General features: G+C 39.3%; 1 pseudogene; it reads left to right on the top strand.

Moving 5' to 3' along the window:
* Window positions 1–24,405: 24,405 nt before the first annotated feature.
* LOC136334527 (coiled-coil domain-containing protein 82 pseudogene) lies at window positions 24,406–26,165 on the top strand (annotated as a pseudogene).
* Window positions 26,166–27,373: the final 1,208 nt, after the last annotated feature.

Genomic DNA, 27,373 nt, shown 5'->3' with positions numbered 1-27,373 from the left:
TCTCAATATAAATTTAAGAAGACTGAAATCATATCAACCATCTTCTCTGATCACAATGGCATGAAACTAGAAATCAACTACAATGGAAAAACTGAAAAACACTCAAACACTTGTAGGCTAAATAGCATGTTATTAAATAATGAATGGGTTAACAACAGATCAAGGATAAAATAAAAAATTTCCTTAAAACAAATAAAAATGAACATACAACAACTCAAAATTTATGGGACACAGCAAAAGCAGTCGTGAGAAGGAAGTTCATAGCACTACAGGCATACCTTAAGAGTAAGAAAAAGCTCAAATAAAGAACTTAACCCTACATCAAAAAGAACTAGAAAAAGAACAACAAATAAAGTTCAGAAGAAGTAGAAGGAAAGAAATAATAAAAATCAGAGTGAAAATAAATGACATAGGGGCCAAAAAAACAATATAGATGATCAATGAAACCAAGAGCTGGTTTTTTTAAAAGGTAAACAAGATTGATGAAATTTTAACCAGACTCATCAATAAAAAAAAGAGAGAGAACTCAAGTAAATAAAATTAGAAACAGAAGTGGAGAAGTAACAACTGACACCTTAGAAATACAAAGGATTGAAAGAAAATATGATGAAGATCTGTATATCAAAAAATTGGTCAACCTAGATAAAATGGATAAATTCCTAGAAACATATAATCTTCCAAAGCTCAATCTGGAAGAATCAGAAAACCTAAACAGACCAATTACAACAAATCAAATTGAAACAATTATCAAAAAAGTCCCAGCAAACAAAAGCCCTTGGCCGGATGGTTTCACAGGCAAATTTTACCAAACATTCAAAGAAGAATTAACACCTATTCTTCTCAAGCTACTTCAAAAAATTCAAGAGAAAGGAAGACTTCCAAGCTCTTTTTATGAGGAAAGCATAATCCTCATTCCAAAACCAGGTAAAAACACTAAAAGAAAGAAAACTATTTGCCAATATCCCTGATTAAACTTATATGCTATAATTCTCAATAAAATATTAGCAAGCCGGATTTAGCAATACATGAAAAAATCATACATCATGATCAAGTGGGATTTATTCTGTGGAGGCAAGGCTGGTATAATATTCACAAATCAATCAATGTGATTCATCACATAAACAAAAGGAAGGATAAGAATCACATGATAATATCAATAGATGTAGAAAAAGCATTTGATAAAATCTAGCATCCATTTATGATCAAAACTCTCAGCAAAGTGGAAATACAGGAAACATACCTCAACATGATAAAGGCCATCTATGACAAACCCACAGCCAACATCATACTCAATGGCAAAATTTAAAAGCAATCCCCTTAAGATCAGAAACTGGGCAGGGGTGCCTCCTTTTACCACTCTTATTCAACATAGTTCTGGAAGTCCTAGCCACAGCAATTAGACAAGAAGAAGAAATAAAAGGCATCCAAATTGGAAAAGAAGAAGTAAAACTATCATTATTTGCAGATGACATGATATTGTATATAGAAAATCCTAAAGACTCAGTCAAAAAACTACTAGACCTGATAAATGAATTTGGCAAGGTGGCAAGATATAAAATTAATATTCAGAAATCAGTGGCATTTTTATACACCAACAATAAACTGTCTGAGAGAGAAATTAAGAAAACAATCCTCTTCACTATTGCAACAAAAATAAATAAATAAATTACGTGGGAGTAAATTTAACCAAGAAACTAAAACACTTGTACTCAGAAAATTATAAAACATTGATAAAAGAAATCAAGAAAGATACAAACAAGTGGAAGCTTATACTGTGTTCATGGATAGGAAGAATAAACATCATTAAAATGTCTATATTACCCAAAGCAATCTATAAATTCAATGCAATTCCTATTAAAATTCCAATGGTATACTTCAAAGACATAAAACACATATTCCAAAAATTTATATGGAACCAAAAACGAACACGAATAGCCTCAACAATCTTGAAAATAAAGAATAAAGTGGGAGGTAGCACACTTCCTGATATCAAGTTATACTACAAGGCCATTGTACTCAAAACAGTTTGGTACTGGCATAAGAACAGGCACATATATCAATGGAACAGAACAGATAACCCAGAAATAAACCCACACCTTTATGGACAATTGATATTTGGCAAAGGAGGTAAGGGCATACAATGGAGTAAAGACAGTCTAATAAATGGTGTTGGGAAAACTGGACAGGTACCTTCAAAAAAATGAAACTAAACCACCAACTTAACACCATTCTCAAAAATAAACTCAAAATGGATAAAAGACTTAAATGTAAGTCATGAAACATCTTGAAAGAAAACATAGGCAGTATACGCTCTGATATCTCTTGTAGCAATATTTTTGATGATTTATCTCCATGGGCAACTGAAATAAATAACAGGATGAGCAAATGGCACTATATCAAACTAAAAAGATTTTGCACAGCAAAAGACACCATTAACAAAATAAAAAGAGAATCGACAAAATGGGAGAATATATTCGCCAATACATCTGATAAGGGGGTTAATAACCAAAATTTACAGAGAACTTAGAAAACTCAACACCAAGAAGATAAACAATACAATAAAAAAACGAGCAAAAGAAATAACACTTCCCCAAAGAGGACATACAGATGGCCAATAGCTATATGAAAAAATATTCAACATTACTAATCATCAGCAAAATGCAAATTAAAACCACAATGAGATACCACCTCACACCTGTCAGAATGGCACTCATTAACAAATCAACACACAATAAGTGCTGGTGAGGATGTGGAGAAAAGGGAATCCTCCTGCACTGCTGGTGGGAATGCAGACTTACGCAGCTGCTGTGGAAGACAGTGTAGTGTTTCCTCAAAAATTTAAAAATGGAACTGCCGTTTGACCCAGCTCTCCCATTATTAGGAATATATCCTAAGAATACCAAATCCCTGATTCAAAAGAAGATATGCACCCCCATGTTTATTGCAGCATTGTTTACAATAGCCAAGATCTGGAAACAGCCCAAGTGTCCATCAGTGGACGAGTGGATTAAAAAGCAGTACATTGGCCCTGGCCGGTTGGCTCAGTGGTAGAGCATCGGCCTGGCGTGCGGAAATCCCGGGTTTGATTCCTGGCCAGGGCACACAGGAGAAGCGCCCATCTGCTTCTCCACTCCTCCTGCTCTCCTTCCTCTCTGTCTCTCTCTTCCCCTCCCACAGCTGAGGCTCCATTGGAGCAAAGTTGGCCCGGGCGCTAAGGATGGCTCTGTGGCCTCTGCCTCAGGCACTAGAGTGGCTCTGGATGGGCAGAGCATCGCCCCTTGGTGGGCGAGCCAGATGGATCTCAGTCAGGCTTATGCGGAGTCTGTCTGACTGCCTCCCCATTTCTGGCTTCGAAAAAATACAAAAAAAAAAAAAAAAGCAGTGGTACATATACACAATGGAATACTACATGGCTGTGAAAAAGATGGAAATCTTACCTTTTACGATGGCATGGATGGACCTGGAGATTATTATGCTAAGTGAAATAAGCGGGCAAAGAAAGACAAATATCATATGATCTCACTTATATGTGGAATCTAAGGAACAAAGTGAACCAAGGAACAAAATAGAGGCAGAGGCTGGATCACAGGGACCAGAGGGACAGCTGTCAAAGGGAAAGGGAATGAGGGGACGGGATCAGAGAAAGTGAAGGTATTAGTGAAACTATATATACATAACACAGAAATACAGATAGCAGGACAGCAGGTCCCAAAGTTAAGGGGGATGGGAGTTGGGGGGAGGGGGGCAAAGAGGGTATAGATAGGGATACGGAGGAGAGGAGGAGGGTGTTATATTCAGTAGAACACTTGAATTCATGTTGACATAATAAATAAAAATTAATTTAAAAAAAAGTTATACATGTATAGGTGAGGAATGTGTTTATAAACTAGACAGGAGAACCCTTTCACACTGCATACATATATCAAATCACCACGATGTACATTTAACTTATAGTTTATACTTTTGTTAAATATACCTCAATAAAGTTAAAGTTTTAAATATATATAGATATTTTGACCAAAAAAATAAAAAGTTAAAATAATTTTTATTCTAATGATGCCCTTACTCTCAAAACAGAAACCCGACCTGACTCCTTCGAGTAGGACTCCTGGCGGATGTTGGGTAGCTCTGGATTGATAGAAGAACTGAAAAGACAAACTCAGAAACCAGAGAGGCAGGCAGCAGGGAGCACAGCCAGCAAGCCAAACAGTGTCCGCTCTGGTCAGGTTAGCGGCTGCTAACAGGGTAGCAAAGATAACCAAGTGGAGAGCTCTCTCCACCATGGCTACAATAATCTTGTACTACCCCACTAAATTTCTGTTGCCTACAAATTCAGTGTCAATAGCATGAACGTAAAAGGCCATGTCCTCCACCATCTACTGGCAGCCTACTCTCTGTTCTCATCTCCCATGGCTCTGTGCTCTCTCCTTCATACATCTTGTCCTGCTGCAGTTCTCACAAATCCCCACATGTACCAGGGCCTCATGTCTCTGAGCCTTGGCACTGGGGTGGTTCCTCTATCCCAAATGCCCTTCCCTCCCCAAGGACCTTAGTCAAGCTAATGAGCTCCCCCACACACTTCAAGGCCCTCCTAAATGTCACCTCCAGTGTGAAGTCTTTCCCTATTCTCCAGGTGTACTGGGTCCCCACAGCACCCAGAAAGTATCTCCAGGATAGCCCTGGTTGTGTTTTCTTTTACTTATCTGTTTTTTATGTCTATCTGCTTAACTGGACTGTTTCCTGGCAGAGGGCAAGTCAGTGTCTAATTCATCTTAATTAGTGACTTAGTTGGGTTACTCAAATTAAACTAAAGAGTAGGGTCTGGTTACTTGCCCCAGTGGGAAGTACAGTGCCTGGGATATTTGCATGCTCAATAAATGCTGAACAAATAACGTAAGTAATTAGTGAAGACCCAGAAGGCTGGAAAGTATCTCCTGGTGCCCCTTAATGGATTCCACAACTCTTAGGCAGGATCTACTGAAATACAATTGATCTTTTCCTTAAATATGAGAAGCCTTTGGGCAGACATGATAAAACTTCATCTTGTACACTTGAGGAAATGTTTTTATGCCTCATATGAATTCTTCCTAATGCGTTCTACCGATTCTCTTCAATTCTCCAATTGTGGACAGAGCAGAGCTCTTCACCACCACTCATCTGACAGCCTTAACACCTACAAAAGTGGGCAGGGCCAGCCACACCGGGCCGGCCACACTGGGCCAGCACACCCAGCCAGCCTGTGCAGACTTCTCTATCAGTCTGCGTGGGCTGCCATAGCAAATACCACAGACAGGCTGGCTTAACCAACAGAAATTTATTTTCTCACCATTCTAGGTGCTGAAAATTTAAGGTCTCACTGGAGTTGGTTTCCTCTGAGGCCTCCCTGCTGGGCTTGCATATGGCTGTCTTCTTGCTGCCCTCCCCGTCAGTGTCCAGGTGGGCACACGGACCCTGGATGTCTCTCTGTGTGTCCTGGGCTCCTCTTTGTATAAGGATGTCAATCAGATTGGATTAGAGCCTACACTAATGTCCTTATTTTAACTTAATTACATTCTTAAAGACCCTGCTCCTTTAAAGGCGGTCCCATTCTGAGGGCCTGAGCATTAGGTCTTCATTATATGAATTTTGGAAGGGGGAAAAAAGATGCAATTCGACCCATAACACCTTCTAAGCAAGATTGTATCTCCGACAGTAAAACCAAAGAAAGCTGGCTTGAAGAAAGCCATGGGGTCATTCCCTAATTCAGGCTTTTGTGCATTCTCATACCATCAATATTTGTATAATACCATAGTCTATATAAAACCAATCGTGATACTTCCAAAATGCATGTCTGGTTATGTCTCCCTTCAGACAGAAACTATGGAATGTTTCCCCATGCTTTTAAGAAGATTTTCAATCCTTGCAGGGTTTACCAGATGTTCCAACATCTGAGTCTGCTTTCTGCACAGCTACAACTCCCTCACATATTTTGTGCTTCTGCTAAACTACTTGAGTATAACAGTTCTCCAAATAAGTTATGCTGAATTACTCCTAACTATATGATCCCAGAGGGGGTGTGTTTTTTTTTTCAACAAGTATTTAATTATCACCTTCTTTCTGAAGCTGTGCTAAGCTCTGGACAGAGAACAAAATCCTATGCTCACAGATCTCCTAACATGGAGGAAATGTCAGGCAAGTAAACAAAAATGTCAATTTCTACATAAAAATACAATTGGTAGATGATGGAGTCTAGATGTATGCAAAAACATGTCAGGATATCAGAGGAGGATCTCCTTAAATTTACAGAAGGTTAGTTTTTCCACTAAAGTAAGATATCAACCTCCAAAATTAGACTAAGGAGAAGGGCAATTTACTACACAGCTTATGTGTTGTGTAAATACACTGCTGAAATAAACAAAAATGTGGTTCTGGTTATTGAGAATGAGATAAGTGACATCTTATATAACTAATAAAATGGAAATTGATCACACACCCTCCAAAATATGCAGAGGTCTCAGGTAGAAATGAAAATCTCTTCTTGCTAGCATGAGACCATCTCTGGATTGTTTTCATAATGCACACACAAAAATCACATGGCACAACCACTGTCCAAACCCCTCCACTGAGCCTGAGGCATTCTAGTTCATTAATTGCCTGAAGTTAGCAGCCAGAGTTGCCGATACACTAAAACAGAAACATGCGATAGGTAGTGAGGCTTGACTATTCACATTTAAAACCTTCTGGATCTGGTAACTGGCTCTCAAGTAGTTACCAGATCCAGAAAGTTGTAAAAGAAAACTGAAGAGAGAATAAGAACAGGCATTGCTAAACTGCCACAGGGATAGAGACGGAAACCTTCCCTCTAAGACCATTTAGTGACGCCGGGTATCACCTATGCCTCTTTGTTTTAGTGTACAACTGAGTTCACTGTCAGAAAGGGAAATTCCAAGTGATAATAACAAAGAGGAAACATAAAACAAAAGAAGTGATGAGCTGACTGAGCAGTTATTCAACTGGATGAGGTGATATTGATATTAGTTCCCAGAGTTTGGGTTTTAATACCATGCAGAAACAGGGAAGGAGTCCTTTAGTGCACCTGAGGTGGGGAATGGGAAGGACCCCTGTATAAAGCCAGGGCTCTCAAAGGGCAGCAGAGAAAGGTAGACTAACAATAATGTACCCAAGGGCACACAGATCAAGGAAGTGTGTCTTCACCCACACTCTGGGTAAGGAAAAAGGTCAATCCCGATGGGGCATTAATCAACGTATTGCTTCTCAGTTATAAATTGACCTTTTAATACTTGGTCTGTGATAATAGATTGGTCACTTAAAGCAGTGGTCCCCAACCCCCGGGCTGTGGACCGGTACTGGTCTGTGGGCCATTTGGTGCCAGTCTGCAGAGAAAGAATAAATAACTTACATTATTTCCGTTTTATTTATATTTAAGTCTGAACGATGTTTTATTTTTTTTTAATGACCAGATTCCCTCTGTTACATCCATCTAAGACTCACTCTTGACGCTTGTCTCAGTCACGTGATACATTTATCCGTCCCACCCTAAAGACCGGTCCGTGAAAATATTTTCTGACATTAAACCGGTCCGTGGCCCAAAAAAGGTTGGGGACCACTGACTTAAAGCATTTACTCTTTAAAATATCTGTGATACTACACTTTGTCAGCAGAGGGCGCTGAACGGACACTGCAGTGGGAAGAGGGCTTCTCTTCCAGATTCCTGTGTGCTGGGTTTCACTTTTTCTTGCTCTTGCTGTATGATTGGTTAGTAATGTGAGTGTATAAGAACTTCCAGTTCTTCATAGTCCCACAGTGACCTGGTGACTACCTTCCCGTGGCCCTCCTGTCACAGATACCATATGCTCCAGGCTTAGTGCCCTCAATGGCAATCCAAGTCCCTGTGTGCACCCACATAACAACCTTGGCATGACTGCACCCCAGAAGTTGTCTTCTGCCTGCCAAAGAGCTATGGACCCGCCCAAGTCTGGGCTTCCCAGTACCTAGAGAAACTTCCTTATGAGTTTCTTCTATGAGCTTGACCACATCTTCCCCAGTGAGGTCTGAACCCCAGCCTTGAGAAAAGCCCCTATTCTAAGTTTGTCCCTCCTTTTAGCATTCTCTTTATATCTCGTTAGTTTCTCTCTTATCATAGCTTAATAATTCCTTAAACTAACCTATTTAAATTATTGTGTGGTTTCTGTCCCCTGATTAGACCCAGCCTAATATAACTGAGCAGGTAGAAACACAAAAACATTAGTTTACATGGAGAAAAAGCATGCTAAATACAAGTTCACTATCCAAAACTTTGAAACTTACAAAGAAGCAATCCTTTTTGAAAAAGTGTTGTCAAACATAATTATGGGGCTTAGAACTTCAGTAACTTCTTAATAAAATAATTTAAAAGAAAAGGTTATAGGCCCTGGCCGGTTGGCTCAGTGGTAGAGTGTCGGCCTGGCGTGTAAGGGGTCCCGGGTTCGATTCCCGGCCAGGGCACACAGGAGAAGTGCCCATCTGCTTCTCCACCTCTCCCCCTCTCCTTCCTCTCTGTCTCTCTCTTCCCCTCCCGCAGCCAAGGCTCCATTGGAGCAAAGATGGCCCGGGTGCTGGGGATGGCTCCTTGGCCTCTACCCCAGGCGCTAGAGTGGCTCTGGTCGCAACAGAGCAACGCCTGGGAGGGGCAGAGCGTCGCCCCCTGGTGGGCGTGCCAGGTAGATCCCTGTCGGGCGCATGTGGGATTCTGTCTGACTGTCTCTCCTCATTTCCAGCTTCGGAAAAATACAAAAAAAGAAAAAAAAAAAAAGAAAAGGTTATAAATATGCTTTAAAAAAATTGTTAGCTTAGAAGAAATGACCTTATTTTAAGGGTCTAGACAATTCAATTAAAAGACAAAGATGATGTCTGTCTTATCTCCTGATTTGGATGGTGTTTACATGAATATGTTCATTCCGTGAACAGTTACACAGCTATCCTTTTATGATTGTGCATTCTTATGAATGTATCATATATTACATATACATATATGTTTATAAAATATACGTATGTACATTTATACATAATTTTTAGGTAAAAGAAACTGGAAATGTTTTAGAAAGAAATCACTGGCCCTGGCCGGTTGGCTCAGTGGATAGAGCGTCAGCCCGGCATGCAGACATTCCGTATTTGATTCCCAGTCAGGGCACACATGAGAAGCAACCATCAGCTTTTCTTCCCCTCCCTCTCCCTCTTCTCTCTATCTTCCCCTCTCACAGCCAGTGACTTAAATTGTTCAAGCTTCGACCCCAGGCACTGAGGATAGCTCAGTCAGTCCAAGCATCAGCCTCAGATGCTGAGGATAGCCCGGTTGGTCCAAGTGTCTACCCCAAACAGGGGTTGCTGGGTGGATCCTGGTCAGGGTACATGCTGGAATCTGTCTATCTATCTCCCCTCTTCTCACTTAAAAAGAAAAGAAATCACAATAAAACATTATCAATCAAAACTTTGGGGATATAGATAATACAGTACTTAGAGAAAGTTCATTACTTTAAATAACTATATCAATAAAGAAAAATCAATAAGCTAAGAAATTAGACAAAGAAAACAGCAAATTTAAAAAAAAAATAGAAGGAAGGGAATCATGAGATTAGGAAAAACATGCTTGAGAAATTGTGACTATTAATAGCTTCCAGTGTTAATTTGTTATTGCCTTCATGGCTGGTCCTGTGCAGGTAGGACACCTACTCTGGCCCTGAATGCTCTTTGTAATCTAGGCAAACTTGGACTTCAGTTTTGGTAGCCTCACTGAGTGAAGGGGAAAAAAAAGTAATGGCCCAGGGCTCACCCTGAGACTGGGAATCGAATAGGAAACCCTCTTCCATTCTTGCTGGTCCCAAAAGACCACACCTTTGAGGCAAGGTTAGCCTGACCCCAGGGCACTGTCAAGGTTGGCTGGGTGCTGAGGGTTGCTGGGGTCAAACTTACCTCCCTAGTCCTCTTTTCCCTTAAATTCTGGCCTGATAGTTCTTCATGATCTTGTCATTTCTGTAACACTTTTACTAGATAGCTTAGAAAATATTATATATAGTTTAGATAGCATTTGCATGTATTTATCACAAGAGTTTGAATTACCTAGCCCAGTATTATCAGAAACCAAGCCTCTATATTTGGGAAGATTATTAAAGTCTTTATACACCCCAACTTAAGGATAATGGTTACCTCTGGGGTGGAAGAGAGGAAAAAGAGATGGAGATTGGCCTGTAGCTTTATTGGTAATGTTTTATATCTTAAGGAAAAAAAACCCAGAAAGATCTGAAGCAAATTTGCAAAATAGTAACATCTGTTAAATCCTGGGTGTAGGTGGTAGCAGACATGGGTGAATTGCTTACCCAATATCCATTTGCTCTTTCTTTCTTATTAATGGGACCCCAATCTTGATGAGGTTGGTAATATCACTTTTCCAAAATTCCTTGTGATTTGGAATGGCATTATGACCTAGTTTTGGCCAAAGAGAGGTAGGCAAAAGTCTACCAAGGGCTTCCTGATGCAATAAAATGAAAACAACGAAGTTCTATGTATGAAGAGGGCCCTTTTCTGTCTTTTTTCTGCCTCGAATAAAAACAGTGACCGAGGCAGCCACCATTCAGATCATGAGGATGGAAGTGCCCTAAGAGAGTGCTAGGGAGGAATGGGGAAGAAGCCAGGGTTCCTTGTGGGCATCTCTAAGACACCATATTAGTGTGAACTGTCTACCTCCAAACTCATTATGGCAGGAATAAAAACTGTCTAAAGCCACTGTTATTTCATTTGACTGTGTTACTACTAGCTCCTGAGCCTAGTCCTATGTTGTGCATTGGCACATGGGTTTTAGTATATAATTTTATTTATGTTGAAATGTCTCATAATTAAAATCATTTTAAAACTTAAAGAAATAACAGAAAATATAGAAAAGTAGAAACTATTTTTCCAGATGAGTGCGGCCTCTCTACTCTGTAGACACTGGCTGAAGAGAATTAATAGCTGTATCAAGATGTTCCCTCTTTTCCCGAAAAGCTATTTATGCAGAATCCGATTCCTTTCCATGTTTGAAAAAAATTCACAGTGGCATCATGTTCAGTTCTGCTGTGTCAGGTCATTTATTCTGTGGTCCTGAACACTAGTGGGGAGGAAGAGCGTCTTCTTGTCTGCGGGATACCACATTGCCGGCTGGGGCAGCTAAGCAGGTTTGACCCCTGTTGCATCACTTCTATAGCGCTTGTCCGCATTGTGTCAGAAGGTGAATCACACACTAGGGTGGGTTTTTGCAACCAACCAAAAATAACTAGGCAGTTGAGGCAGAAACAGAATGTATGAGACGGAAGCTCACATCACTGAAGAGGAGGCTGAGGAAATCAAGTGGGGTAGAAGCAGAAATAGAAGTCTTCAAAGACCTTAGAGGCAGAACCAGCTCAAGGCTTTGGCAGATCACTGATTGATTAAATGATTCTACTTATTATTTTTCCTGTGCTGCTTGAGTCCAAATCCAAAGGTGTGTGTGTGAAAGAAAGGGGAGGTCGACCTGGAAATGCTGAGGTTGCCGGTTCGAAACCCTGGGCTTGCCTGGTCAAGGCACATATGGGAGTTGATGCTTCCAGCTCCTCCCCCCCTTCTTTCTCTCTGTCTCTCCTCTCTCTCTCTCTCTCTCTCTCTCTCTCTCCCTCTCCTCTCTAAAATGAATAAATAAAATTTTTAAATGAATAAAAAGAATTAAAAAAAAAAAAAAAAAGAAAGGGGAAGGGAGGGAGAAATAGAAATATTTATACATATTAGCTAAGCATCAGCCTTAGGCCTTTTTGTCTGCTACCAGGATTTGGATGTGAAGAATATAATGAACACAACCTTCAGGTTCTGAAAGGAAGAGATGTCACTGATTTGTCACAGGACTGCACACATTTAGGAATGTTATTGCTCTGAAAATAATTTGGGCCATAGTAATAAAGGGGTCTGGATACAGGGCGGCTAAGACAATGACAACTATCTATTGCTGAAATGTATGAGCAGAAAGAAAATCACTTTGTTATGTTGTTATTTTTTTTATCCTAGAGATTGCCTTAGCCATTATTTTTCTACACTATTGAATTATACAAATACTGCTAATGTAGAATACTACTTCTGCAGTTTGAAGGTGTATTTCTAAATTTCTTGTCAAATGAATACACAGGTGTTATTAACAAAATAATACTGTTCAAAACAAGGACATGACAGACATTAACTCAGACATTAAAATCAGAGACAAGAAACCTTTAAACCTTTTTTTTTTTTTTCATTTTTCCAGAGCTGGAAACAGGGAGGCAGTCAGACAGACTCCTGCATGCGCCTGACCAGGATCCACCCGGCTGCCCACCAGGTAACAATGCTCTGCCCCTCTGGGGCGTCACTCTGTTGCATCCAGAGCCATCCTAGTGCCTGAGGCAGAGGCCACAGAGCCATCCTCAATGCCCGGGCCATCTTTGCTCCAATGGAGCCTTGGCTGCGGGAGGGAAGAGAGAGACAGAGAGGAAGGAGAGGGGTAGGGGTGGAGAAGCAGATGGGCGTTTCTCCTGTGTACCCTGGCCAGGAATCGAACCCGGGACTCCTGCACGCCAGGCCGATGCTCTACCACTGAGCCAACCGGCCAGGGCTAAACTTTTTTTAAGAGGGCTTTTTAACTATGTCCTAGGCTGTAGCCCATAGCCTCAGTGATAAGAGTTAATATTACAAAAATTCAAAGATTATCCTAAAGTAAAATGTTACCTTATACTATCATTTCTTTAAACAAATACACTATCTTAAATCAATAAATATGTAGACCATGACATCCTACATACAATAAGTTAGACTTACTTTTAAATTAAAAAAATTTTTTTCCATTGATCTAAGAGAGAAAGGAAGGAAGAGAGAGAAGCATCCACTCATTGTTTCACTTAGTTGTTTCCATTTAGTTGTGTACTCATTGATTGCTCCTCCTAGGTGCCTTGATTGGGGATTGAACCCATGACCTTTGGCACACCAGGTCAATGTTTTATCCACTGAGAAGCCCTACTAGTGCACAGTTAGATTTACTTTTGAAAAAATGCTTTGGAAATTACTTTCTGAAAGTGTTCAATATTTTTTCATCATTTTGAACTTTATTAACTACAAGGAAATTTTGTTTCTCTTAAAACTTAGGTTGACATTTCTATTTATTTTTTAATCTGTCTTTTTGATGTGCAACCAAAACTGCTGAATAACAAAGCAGAGCATATTTAAATCTTAAATGTATGAGAAAACAGTTCTGGTTTGTGGTTCAGAACAATGCACGAGCACTCACACATTTGTCGCTTCTTTCTCCAGAGACTGCATTAAGATGAAACTAAGGAATAAAAAAGGACAAAGTCAACACTAAGGAAGGGGATGAGAAGGGACCAGAAATAGATTAGAGATTTCAATGCATTTATGCAGATGAAAAGTGGATCAAGACTTTCACTTCTGGGAACATAGTAGGTTAAATGCTCTCAAGGGTTCTGCTGCTAAAAACCAAGTCTTTCATAAATTACAGCAAACATGATTTTAAATATAGTGCTGAGACGTCACAGAAATGGCGCCATGAGAAGCGCGTCCGACAGCTCTCCCCTAAATCACAACAAATTTATCAACTAGAAACAGAAAAATTTATCCTCGGAGCATTCCGGAGTTCCACACAAACTGAAAGCAAAAGGACTGTTATCACTTGAATCTGAGAGACGAGGGTGTGGAGGAAGCTACCACAGCGACGCTCATTCAAGCCGCCAGGGAGTGCGCCTGTGGTGAGTCAGCCCATATGGGAACCATATAGGCTGACTTGGAACTTGCGAACCGCAAGTTGCGGAACTTGGGAACCGCAAGCTGCCGCGAGCGGCCGACATCGAGCTGCCGCGAACCCCCGCGAACCGCCACCGCGAGCGGCCGCCACGAGCCGCCGCGCGCGCGCCCGGTCCGGTTGAGCACTGCTGACGTTCCCAGCGGCCCGCACACTGCGAGTGGGGGTCGCCGGCCACCGGTGCCCGGAGCGCCACATTCGCGCGCGTGCCTTGGGCATTCCACGCGCCCAGGGCGCCCTACTGGCCCGCACACCCAGGGGGCTCCATTATCCTGCGCTTGGTGCGGTCCAGCCGCCAGCGGCGGGGCGAGCGGGAGAGGCTTGGGAGATTCTCTCCATGGGCGGGGCACCTCACTCAGCCATTCAAGCTAACAATCAAGCGTTGGGGGAGGGGCGTGCGCAGGCAGCCTAAAACACCTTCAGAAACACAGCTGCGACCCAATCACTGAAATTAGCTTAACCCATAAAATCTGCGCACCCTCGGTTCTAATTGATAAGATCTCTCTCAGTTCAGCGATCCAAGACAAGAGGCGTGATATTTTTTAGTGCCTCTCGCTAAAGGGGCGGGGGCAACTTCTGATTGATAGAGCCTCCATATTCAGGGATAAACGCTAACAAGAAGGACTTGGCAGATAATAATGTCTATACTACACTAGTCATAAGCAGAGACTAGTGCCTCTTCTTCCCTGCAAAAACAGGCTACAAAGTGTGGAAAGCCTGGGTTGAGAGGTCCAACTAAATGATAGGCGCTGAACAGTCACCTTGACAACAATTGACTCCCACCCCCGCCTGATTACACTGGAGGCCCTGACTCTCAGAGCCTTTCCCAAAGCCTTGCACTGAGTGGGGATAGAGTGGGGATTTCCCAGCTCTTTGAGCCTCTTACTCCCCAGGCAGGAGCAGTTGCAGCCTTATAGCTGGATCACCAGGCTGCTAATTCAGAAAGGGGGGACTAGGAGAGAGAATCCAGGAAAGCAAACTCTCTCATCGTTGGACCCTGCAAACGCCAACAGGCCTTTACTTCCAGCAAGACTAAAGCCAATTATATGACATTGCCATAGAATCCCATCAACTGCAAATCCCTACCTAAGAGTGACACAGGGGCAGAGCCTGGGGTAAAGAGTCACCGACTAGGAAGAGGGAGAGAAAAGAAAAAGGAAGAAGTTAACCTCTCAAAATCAAGAAAAACCCACAGACTTTACAACTTGATCCACTAATTTTTTTTTTGTTGTTGTTGTTGTTGTTTGTTTCTTCTATCTTTTTGCCTTTATTTCCTCCACCTCGGTCCTTCTATTCTCTTCCCATCTTATGCTTCCCCTTTCTTGAACTACACTACCCATGAGTGTTGCATTTTATTTTTCTTCTTCATCCTCACCCTCCTTTAAGGTTATACTCCAAAACACTTAACTCTCACTCTCTCTTCTTTTGTTTTTTTTTTGTCTTGCTTTATTTTGTTTTTTTCTCCTCCTATTTTATTTCTTCCTTCGTTTTTCTCTTTTTCTTATTTTTTCCTTTCTATTCGTTTTTTCTTTTCTCATTTTACTTTCCTCCCATATAATCCTCAATCACGAACAAATTAGTTAATTTGGGACTCAAGGCTTTTTTTTTTGGCTTTATTTCTCTTTTTTGCTTTTGTTTTTATTTTTTTTCTCTTGTTTGTTTACTTTTGTGGCATTTTGGGTCCTCCCAACCCAAGGTCTCCATTGTATTTAGTCTTCGCTCCACTTAATACAACAGATTTTTACTTATTATTTTTATTTTTCTTCTTTATTATTCTTTTTTGGTCCTTTTTTCTGATTCCCTCTTATCCCTCTCATTATATCTCTTAGTTGACCATCACTTACAAGCAAATCATCTTATGCTTGTCTAAGATTTTCTTCCTTTTTTTTTTTTTTTTTTTTTTTTTTGCATTTAGTAGGTCCCTACTCCCTTTTTTTGCCCTTTGAACTCTTCACCCCAAATCAGGCCCTCCATTATAGGCACGATATTTCCCTGAGGAGGGGAGAGGAGGGAAAGAGAAGAGAGAAAAAAAGGGGGAAATAATAAATTATTACTGTTTTTTTTTGTGGGGTGTTTTACCCTTTTTTTTTTTTTCTTTCTACTCTTTATTAATTCTAATTAGTGCTATCAATAAGACTACCCTCAGATGCCGATAAGAAAGAGGAAATCGAATATTATGGATACAAAAGAAAGAGAGGTAACACAAATAGATGTGGAAAAATCTATGGAGAAAAGACTTAACATATTGGAAGCCTTGGAGCTAAATGACAGAGAATTTAAAATAGAAATGTTAAAAATACTCAGAGATATACAAGAAAACACAGAAAGGCAATATAGGGAGATCAGAAAACAACTCAATGAACACAAAGAATATATTACCAATGAAATTGAAACTATAAAAACAAATCAAACAGAAATGAAAAACTCAGTTCACGAGCTGAAAAACGAGGTAACAAGCTTAGCTAACAGAACAGCCCAGATTGAAGATAGGATTAGTGAAATAGAAGACAAACAACTTGAGGCACAACAGAGAGAAGAAGAAAGAGACTCAAAAATAATAAAAAATGAGAAAGCCCTACAGGAATTGTCTGACTCCATCAGAAAGAATAACATAAGAATAATAGGTATATCAGAGGGAGAAGAGAAAGAAAATGGAATGGAGAATATACTCAAACAAATAATAGACGAGAACTTCCCAAGCCTGTGGAAGGAACTAAAGCCTCAAATTCAAGAAGCAAACAGAACACCAAGTTTTCTTAACCCCAACAAACCCACTCCAAGGCACATCATAATAAAGATGACACAAACCAATGACAAAGAAAAAATTCTCAAGGCAGCCAGGGAAAAGAAGAGTACAACATATAAAGGAAGGCCTATTAGATTATCATCAGATTTCTCAGCAGAAACTCTACAAGCTAGAAGAGAGTGGACCCCAATATTTAAAGCCCTGAAAGAGAGGAACTTTCAGCCAAGAATACTATACCCATCAAAGCTATCCTTCAAGTATGAAGGAGATATAAAAACATTCACAAATACAGAAAAGATGAGAGAATTTATCAACAGAAAGCCCCCACTCCAGGAAATACTAAGGGGGGTTTTCCAACCAGATTTAAAGAACAAAAGAAAACAACACCACAAGTAACAGCTCCACCAAGAACACAATAAAACCAAACTTAAACTGTGACAACAAAGGAAAAAAAGGGGGGAGAGGATGGAGATTAACAGTAGCAAAGGATGATGAAGTGCAGAAATACTTATAAGATAGGGTACTACAATGAATATGGTAGGTACCCTTTTCATTACTTAATGGTAACCACCCTTAAAAAAACCACCACAAAAACACTTGACTTAAAAAAGGTAGCAACAGAGGAAAGAAGTATGGAACACAAACAAACAAAAACAAATGATAGAAAAACAAAAGAGAAGAATCAAACTAGATACAAAACTAACAGAAAGCAATTTATAAAATGGCAGTAGGGAACCCACAAGTATCAATAATTACACTAAATGTAAATGGATTAAACTTACCAATAAAAAGACACAGAGTAGCAGAATGGATTAAAAAAGAAAATCCAACTATATGCTGCCTACAAGAAACACATCTAAGCAACAAGGATAAAAACAAATTCAAAGTGAAAGGCTGGAAAACAATACTCCAAGCAAACAACACCCAAAAAAAAGCAGGTGTAGCAATACTCATATCTAATAATGCTGACTACAAGACAGAAAAAGTACTCAGAGACAAAAATGGTCATTTCATAATGATTAAGGGGAAGTTGAATCAAGAAGACATAACAATCCTTAATATATATGCACCAAACCAAGGAGCACCAAAATATATAAGACAGCTACTTATTGACCTTAAAACAAAAACTAACAAAAATACAATCATACTTGGAGACCTCAATACACCGCTGACGGCTCTAGATCGGTCATCCAAACAGAGAATCAATAAAGATATAGTGGCCTTAAACGAAATACTAGAACACCTGGATATGATAGACATCTACAAGACACTTCATCCCAAAGTGACAGAGTATACATTTTTCTCTAGTGTACATGGAACATTCTCAAGAATTGACCATATGTTGGGCCACAAAGACAATATCAGCAAATTTAGAAAAATTGAAATTGTACCAAGCATATTTTCTGATCATAAAGCCTTGAAACTAGAATTCAACTGCAAAAAAGAGGGGGGAAAACCCACAAAAATGTGGAAACTAAACAACATACTTCTAAAAAATGAATGGGTCAAAGAAGAAATAAGTGCAGAAATCAAAAGATATATACAGACAAATGAAAATGAAAATACGACATATCAGAATCTCTGGGATGCAGCAAAAGCAGTAATAAGAGGAAAGTTCATATCACTTCAGGCCTATATGAACAAACAAGAGAGAGCCGAAGTAAACCACTTAACTTCACACCTTAAGGAACTAGAAAAAGAAGAACAAAGACAACCCAAAACCAGCCGAAGAAAGGAGATAATAAAAATCAGAGCAGAAATAAATGAAATAGAGAACAGAAAAACTATAGAAAAAATCAATAAAACAAGGAGCTGGTTCTTTGAAAAGATCAACAAAATTGACAAACCCTTAGCAAGACTCACCAAGGAAAAAAGACACAGGACTCAAATAAATAAAATCCAAAATGAAAGAGGAGAGATCACCACAGACATCATAGAAATACAAAGAATTATTGTAGAATACTATGAAAAATTATATGCCACCAAATACAACAATCTAGAAGAAATGGATAAATTCCTAGAACAATACAACCTTCCTAGACTGAGTCATGAAGAAGCAGAAAGCCTAAACAGACCAATCAGTAGGGAGGAAATAGAAAAAACTATTAAAAACCTCCCCAAAAATAAAAGTCCAGGCCCAGACGGTTATACTAGTGAATTCTATCAAACATTCAAAGAAGACTTGGTTCCTATTCTACTCAAAGTCTTCCAAAAAATTGAAGAAGAAGCAATACTTCCAAACACATTTTATGAGGCCAACATAACCCTCATACCAAAACCTGGCAAGGATGGCACAAAGAAAGAAAACTACAGACCAATATCTCTAATGAATACAGATGCTAAAATACTAAACAAAATACTGGCAAACCGAATACAACAACATATTAAAAAAATAATACATCATGATCAAGTGGGATTCATCCCAGAATCTCAAGGATGGTTCAACATACGCAAAACGGTTAATGTAATACACCATATCAACAAAACAAAGAACAAAAACCACATGATCTTATCAATAGATGCAGAAAAGGCTTTTGATAAAATACAACACAATTTTATGTTTAAGACTCTCAACAAAATGGGTATAGAAGGAAAATATCTCAACATGATAAAGGCCATATATGATAAACCATCAGCCAACATCCTATTAAACGGCATAAAACTGAGGACTTTCTACCTTAAATCAGGAACAAGACAGGGTTGTCTACTCTCTCCACTCTTATTCAACGTGGTGCTAGAAGTTCTGGCCAGAGCAATCAGACAAGACAAAGAAATAAAAGGCATCCATATCGGAAAAGAAGAAGTAAAGCTATCACTTTTTGCTGATGATATGATCCTATACATCGAAAACCCGAAGGACTCCACAAAAAGATTATTAGAAACAATAAACCAATACAGTAAGGTCGCAGGATACAAAATTAGCATACAAAAGTCCATAGCCTTTCTATATGCCAACAATGAAATATTAGAAAACGAACTCAAAAAAATAATCCCCTTCACGATTGCAACAAAAAAAATAAAATACCTAGGAATAAACATAACAAAGAACGTAAAGGACCTATATAATGAAAATTACAAAGCATTGTTAAGGGAAATCGAAAAAGATACAATGAGATGGAAAAATATTCCTTGTTCCTGGATAGGAAGAATAAATATAATCAAAATGGCCATATTACCCAAAGCAATATACAAATTTAATACAATTCCCATCAAAATCCCTATGAGATTTTTTAAAGAAATGGAACAAAAAATCATCAGATTTATATGGAACTATAAAAAACCCCGAATAGCCAAAACAATCCTAAGGAAAAAGAATGAAGCTGGGGGCATTACAATACCTGACTTTAAACTATATTATAGGGCCACGATAATCAAAACAGCATGGTATTGGCAAAAAAATAGACACTCAGACCAATGGAACAGAATAGAAAGCCCAGAAATAAAACCACATATATATGGTCAAATAATCTTTGATAAAGGGGCCAACAACACACAATGGAGAAAAGAAAGCCTCTTCAACAAATGGTGTTGGGAAAACTGGAAAGCCACATGCAAAAGAATGAAACTCGACTACAGCCTGTCCCCGTGTACTAAAATTAATTCAAAATGGATCAAAGACCTAAATATAAGACCTGAAACAATAAAGTACATAGAAGAAGACATAGGTACTAAAATCATGGACCTGGGTTTTAAAGAACATTTTATGAACTTGACTCCAATGGCAAGAGAAGTGAAGGCAAAGATAAATGAATGGGACTACATCAGAATTAAAAGTTTTTGCTCAGCAAGAGAAACTGATATCAAAATAAACAGACAGCCAACTATATGGGAACTGATATTTTCAAACGACAGCTCAGATAAGGGCCTAATATCCAAAATTTACAAAGAACTCATAAAACTCAACAACAAACAAACAAACAATCCAATAAAAAAATGGGAAGAGGACATGAACAGACACTTCTCCCAGGAAGAGATACAAATGGCCAACAGATATATGAAAAGATGCTCAGCTTCATTAGTTATTAGAGAAATGCAAATCAAAACTACAATGAGATACCACCTCACTCCTGTTAGATTAGCTATTATCAACAAGACGGGTAATAGCAAATGTTGGAGAGGCTGTGGAGAAAAAGGAACCCTCATTCACTGTTGGTGGGACTGTAAAGTAGTACAACCATTATGGAGGAAAGTATGGTGGTTCCTCAAAAAACTGCAAATAGAACTACCTTATGACCCAGCAATCCCTCTACTGGGTATATACCCCAAAACCTCAGAAACATTGATACGTGAAGACACATGTAGCCCCATGTTCATTGCAGCACTGTTCACAGTGGCCAAGACATGGAAACAACCAAAAAGCCCTTCAATAGAAGACTGGATAAAGAAGATGTGGCACATATACACTATGGAATACTACTCAGCCATAAGAAATGATGACATCAGATCATTTACAGCAAAATGGTGGGATCTTGATAACATTATAAGGAGTGAAATAAGCAAATCAGAAAAAAACAAGAACTACATGATTCCATACATTGGTGGAACATAAAAATGAGACTAAGAGACATGGACAAGAGTGTGGTGGTTACCAAGGGTGGGGGGGGGAGGGAGGACATGGGAGGGAGGGAGGGAGAGAGTTAGGGGGAGGGGGAGGGGCACAGAGAACTAGATAGAGGGTGACGGAGGACAATCTGACTTTGGGCGAGGGGTTTGCAACATAATTTGATGACAAAATAACCTAGACATGTTTTCTTTGAATATATGTACCCTGATTTATTAATGTCATCCCATTACCATTAATAAAAATTTATTAAAAAAAATATATATATAGTGCTGAGATCACAATAAAAAGAAATCAATAAAAGCCAAACACCCAAAAAATAAATATAGAGGAGACAGTGAGGGATAGAAAAAAAGAGCAGAAGAGCCAGACAAAAAAAAAAAAAAAGGTGGCCCTGGCTGGTTGGCTCAGCGGTAGAACGTCGGCCTGGCGTGCAGGAGTCCCGGGTTCGATTCCCGGCCAGGGCACACAGGAGAAGCACCCATCTGCTTCTCTATCTCTCCCCCTCTCTTTCTTCTTTGTCTCTCTCTTCTCCTCCCACAGCCAAAGCTCCATTGGAGCAAAGTTGGCCCGGGCGCTGAGGATGGCTCCATGGCCTCTGCCTCAGGTGCTAGAATGGCTCTGATTGCGGTATAGCAACACCCCAGATGGGCAGAGCATTGCCCTCTGGTGAGCATGCCGGGTGGATCCTGGTCGGGCGCATGCGGGAGTCTGTCTGACTGCCTCCCTGTTTCCAACTTTGGAAAAATACAAAAAAAAAAAAGGTAAGTGTGCCTGATCAGAAGGAGGGAATAGTTACCACTTCATCCTTCAGGCCATGGAATTTTGCATAATAAAAAGAATAGGACATACAGGAAAGCGAGGACCGGGGAAACACTCCAAATCTGTAAGGTCTCATAAGTTTTTCTGAAATATGGCCCTGGCAGGTTGGCTTAGTAGTAAAATGTCAGCCTGGTGTGTGGGTCCTATTACCGGTCAGGGCACACAGGAGAAGTGACCATCTGCTTCTCTACCCCTTTCCTCCCCCTTCTCTCTCTTTCTCTTTCCCTCCCACAGCCATGACTAGATTGGTTTAGGCACATTGGCCCTGGGCACTAGGGATGGTTCTATGGAGCCTCTGCCTCAGGCAATAAAAATAGTTCAGTTGCAAGTATGACCCCAGATGGGCCGAACAACAGCCCTAGGGGTTGCTGGGTGGATTCTGGTTGTTGCTGGGTGGATTCTGATCGGGGTCCAGGCAGGAGTCTGACTATCTTCCCAACTCTCACTTGGAAAAAAAGAAAAAAATTTACTGAAATATATAATAATAAAATTAAATACATGTTTATGTATATAAGTGCTACCAACATTTTAGTTTTCTCATACAGATGATAGCAATCACAAACAGCACACATTTGCTTTCTGTGGTGAAGTGTTGGAGTTTCTGGGTCATAGAAAAGAGTTAGAAGGAAGGGCAACACGCTCAGGCTAAAACATTGTGACCCAGAGGTGGTTTCTGTTTTTCTTTGTTGGAAAGATTCATTGTCCATTTTTCTTTCTTTTGCTGTGACTTCAAATATAAGCTCTGCCTTTGTTGTTTCCTAGGTTCCTCTTTTCATAAGAAAGCTGCAGAGGTAACCTCAGATGGGGCCTGACACCGGATGCTATCCTGAGGGTCTGAGACCTGGCGTTGTCAGCTCTGATCCCTGACAAAGGCTCCCAATCCCAGTGAACACAGATGAGAACTGGGATGTACCCATCTCTCTTTCCTTTGGATTTTTTCACAGTGTTGTCTCTGATGGAATGAAATGTGAACTCCTTTGTTTCTTGGATATTACATGTTCACTCCTTTGTTTTAAATTAATAATTCTAAGCTTCTCCTCAATACATTAATACCTTGTTTTGTTTACTACTTGGATTCATAGAACCAGAGTGTTTATTTGTGTTTGGAATGCTGTTTTAAATATTTATATTAAGAAGAATATACAAGCTTTGAGAACAGCGCAATACATGCTCATAGGTTATATGAATAACTTAAAGAAAAATAGAAGTTGGCCTGACCAGGCAGTGGCGCAGTGGATAGAGCATCGGACTGGGATGTGGAGGACCCAGGTTCGAGACCCCAAGGTTGCCAGCTTGAGCACGGGCTCATCTGATTTGAGCAAGGCTCACCAGCTAGAGCTGGCTCGAGCAAGGGGTCCCTTGGTCTGGTGTAGCTCCTGGTCAAGGCACATATGAGAAATCAATCAATGAACAACTAAGGAGCCACAACAAAGAATTAATGTTTCTCATCTCTCTCCCTTTCTGTCTGTCTGTCCCTATCTGTCCCTCTCTCTGACTTTCTATCTCTGCCACAAAAAAAATAAAAAAAAATAAAATAAAAGTTGAAGGGCACATGAACGCACATGCACGTGTGTGTGTGTGTGTGTGTGTGTGTGTGTGTTGTGTAGCTTTTCATGACACACTGTGTTACTGTGTTCAACAGAGTGGCTTTTTTTTATCTGAGTTTTACCTCAAGCATAAAATATAGTCAAATTATGGGTAAGAATGTATACTTAAGTATACATTAAGAAATGTATACTTAAGTTCATTTTTAGTGTTGATGATTTTATTGTAAATATGTAAACTTGTCCATTATGAATAAAACAGAAAAGATTGTGATGATTGCAAAATGCAAGATTGCCTTAGAGGCAAATGTTGTTAACAGCTTTGCAACCTGGAGATGAACGGTTTGGCCCATGACAAATTAGTGAGCTAAATCTGAGATTCACACACTAAGCTAGGACCTTTAAAGGGGATTAAAGTATTAGTCTTGGTTGTAATTAACCAAATTCAGGCTCTCATGATTCCAACAAACTATCTTCTTCATGATCACAGAGACATAAATTTTAAACAATATATTAATAAATCAAATCTTGTGATATATAAAAGGATCATACATCACAAATAAGTAAAGATTATTCTAGTAATTCAAGGTTGGTTTAATATTTGTGAATCAGTTCATGTAATTCATCAGAATAACAACAAAAAAAAGGGGGTAAAACATAAGATCATCTTCATAGGTATAAGAAAGCATATAATAATTTCTCCTAGCAACTCGAGTGGTGGTTTCGCGGGTTTTTGGCCCTTCCCGCCCGACCCATGTTTGTTTTCTGCGTGTGGAGCTCCTCTAGGGTGTAGGGGTTTGTGTCATCCAGCGCACGTCATCGAGGAGGGTTGTTTAAGGTCCTCTTCCCTAGCTGCGGTGCTCCTCGCTCTCCAAGGCAGAGTAGCTGACTGGCGGCGTCAGCGCCGGGTACCTGTGCCCACCTGAGAGCCAGAAGCTTAAGTGAAAATGATACATGTTAGAAGACATGAAACAAGGAAAAATTCTAGAACTCAAGAGCGTGAGCAGAAATCGCGAGTTGATTGGAGATGGACTAAAAGAAATGGTATCTCACAGTTACTTGATAGTGATGAAGACACTGATAGTGATGAAGACCTCGATAGTGATGAAGAGCTTGATAGTGATCAAAGTGTTGACAGTGATGAAGAGCTTGCTCATAACAAGCCAGAAAATGAAAGAGAGCTCAAATTAGTTAAAGTTGAAAATGAAGGAAACAACTGTGAGCACCTCATTGACACTGACAACAGTTCCATATATGAAGAAGAAAAGAACAAAACCAGTCATAGTAGTGTTGACTTAACAGATCATGAAAAGCATTCAAGTCAAGAGGGTGATGACCTCAACAAACACACTGAACAAATGACAGAGGAGGATTTAGAAGAAGAACACATTAAGCGAGGGAAAAGAACAAGGAAGTCCTCTGTGATGTATGACAGCGATGAGAGTGATGAGAGTGATATCCTAGTTAGAAAAGTAGGCGTTAAACGTCCACGTACAGTGGTTGAAGATGAAGATTCTTCAGCGGAGATAGAGCAAAGACAACCTGAGAAAACTTTAGCTGCAAGAAGGCAAGAAAAACTCCAGAAACTGAAAGAACTCTCAAAACAAAGATCTCATCAGAGATGCAATAGTAGTAGAGATTTTGAGGACTCTGAAAAGAAATCCTGCCCAAGCAATGATGAAAATGAGGAGGAGAGGAGGAGAAAGAAGAGGAGGTAGAAGAAGAGGATTATGAATCTGATGAAGATGGAGATTATTATATTATTGATGATTTTGTAGTACAAGATGAGGAGGGTGATGAAGAGAATAAAAGCCAGCAAGGAGAAAAATTGACTACATCACAACTGAAATTAGTAAAACAGAATTTGCTTTATTCTTTTAGTGACCACTACACTCACTTTGAAAGAGTTGTGAAGGCTCTTCTGATCAATGCTTTAGATGAATCATTTCTGGGAACTCTGTATGATGGCACCAGGCAAAAATCATATGCACAAGACATGTTGACATCTCTTCATTATTTGGATAACCACTTCATTCAGCCTCGTCTGGAGAGCTTATCCTCTAGAAGTCGTTGGAAAGAGCAGTATAAGGAGCGGGTAGAAAATTATTCCAATGTGAGTATTGACATAAGGAATGCTGAGAATTGCTCCTGCCAGGCTTGTGGATTGCATCGCTCCTGCAAATTCTCAGTGCACCTGTCAGGAAAGCTGTACAACACCAGGACTATTGAGACGGATGACTTCCTGTCACATGACGAACAGGTATTTTTTGTCGGCAGAATTTTTGCTGGATGTACCAGAATTTATCATAGTATGAAACATTTTAAATTCAAGCTGTACCAAGAATGTTGCTCCATGGCAAAGACAGGAGAAGTTGAGGATGAACAAGTTAAAGAAACAGTGGAAAGAATTTTTAATCAGTCCAAAGAAAGTGGCTGGATTAAGAAGAAATATGATCAACTTCAAGACTATCTTAATCAGGCGGATTACTTTCAAGATGAGAAGTTTGACTTGTAACACATTTCCATCAGAGAAGATTTTATAAATTCCTGAAATTTGAAGAACATGAGTCTTATTTCTCTGTATCATGTGACATATTTTATATTATATGTATATCTTTGTGGCAGTACATCTTGTTTTAAAACATATGTTCATCTCAGTTTCCATGAAGTGGCACTCTACAGTCTAATAAAACTTTCATCTGCTGTATGAAATAAAAATAAATAAATAAATAAAATAAATAATTTCTCCTAGCAAATTAGGAATAGAGATAAACTACCTTAATCTGATGAAAATTATCAGTATAAAAATCTACAGCCAACGTGTTACTTCATGGTGAAATCATGAAAGCATTTCCCTGGAGGTGCAAAATAAAACAAGGATGCCCTCTTTCTTCACTTTCATTTCTCATTGCACTGGTTCTAGCCAATGCAATAAGGCAAGAAAAGAAATCACAAGGATTGAGAAGAAAAAAAATCATACTGTTCCATTCACAAATGATATAGATGTATACATAAAAATCTTAAAACATCAAAAGGTAATTTTTTAAAATATTAAGTAAATTTAGCCAGGTCCTTGGATCCAAAGTCAACATATAATAAAACACTTATCTTTTTATATGTCAGAATAAAAAAAGCAATATGAGATATTTTAAATGATGCCATTATAATATCTTCAAAAAATTCAAGCCATTAGGGAAATACAAGTAAAAAACACAATATTACATCATTACCCAGCTACCAGAATGGTTGTAATAAAAAAAAATCAGATGATACAAAGTGATGGCAAAGATGAGGGGCAAGAGTAACTCTCCTCCACTTCTGGCAAGAGTGCAAATTTGTACAACTGCTTGGGAAAATTGTTTGGCATTATCTAGGACAGCTGTATATATATCACATATATATATTATATATATCACATATATATATTATATATATATACACACATTTAGATATATACACTGTAGAAATGTATACTTAAGTGTATCTAAAAATATGTGTAATAATGCCTATTGCAATACTATTCCAATGTCCAAATATTGGACAGACCATAATTGTCCATTAACATTAAACTAGATAAATAAAGGGTAACATTTTCTTTCTTTTTTCTAAGGAAGAGTCACTTTTTTTTTTTAACTTTTCTATTGATTGAGAGAGAGAAGCATCAACGTGCTGTTTCACTTAGTTGTTTCATCTACTGTACACTCATTGACTGTTTCTCATATATGCCCTGACTGGGGATCGAACTCACAACCTCAGTACACCAGAACGATGCTTTACCTGCTAAACCACACAGCCAGGGCCAAGTGTGATATTTTCATACAATAAAATACTATGCAGAAACAAGAAGAAATGAAATATTAGCACATCATCAACACGGATAA

Source organism: Saccopteryx bilineata, chromosome 4 (assembly GCF_036850765.1).
Source record: "Saccopteryx bilineata isolate mSacBil1 chromosome 4, mSacBil1_pri_phased_curated, whole genome shotgun sequence".
NCBI classification, from domain to species: domain Eukaryota; kingdom Metazoa; phylum Chordata; class Mammalia; order Chiroptera; family Emballonuridae; genus Saccopteryx; species Saccopteryx bilineata.
This window is presented reverse-complemented; position numbering and strand designations above follow the sequence as displayed.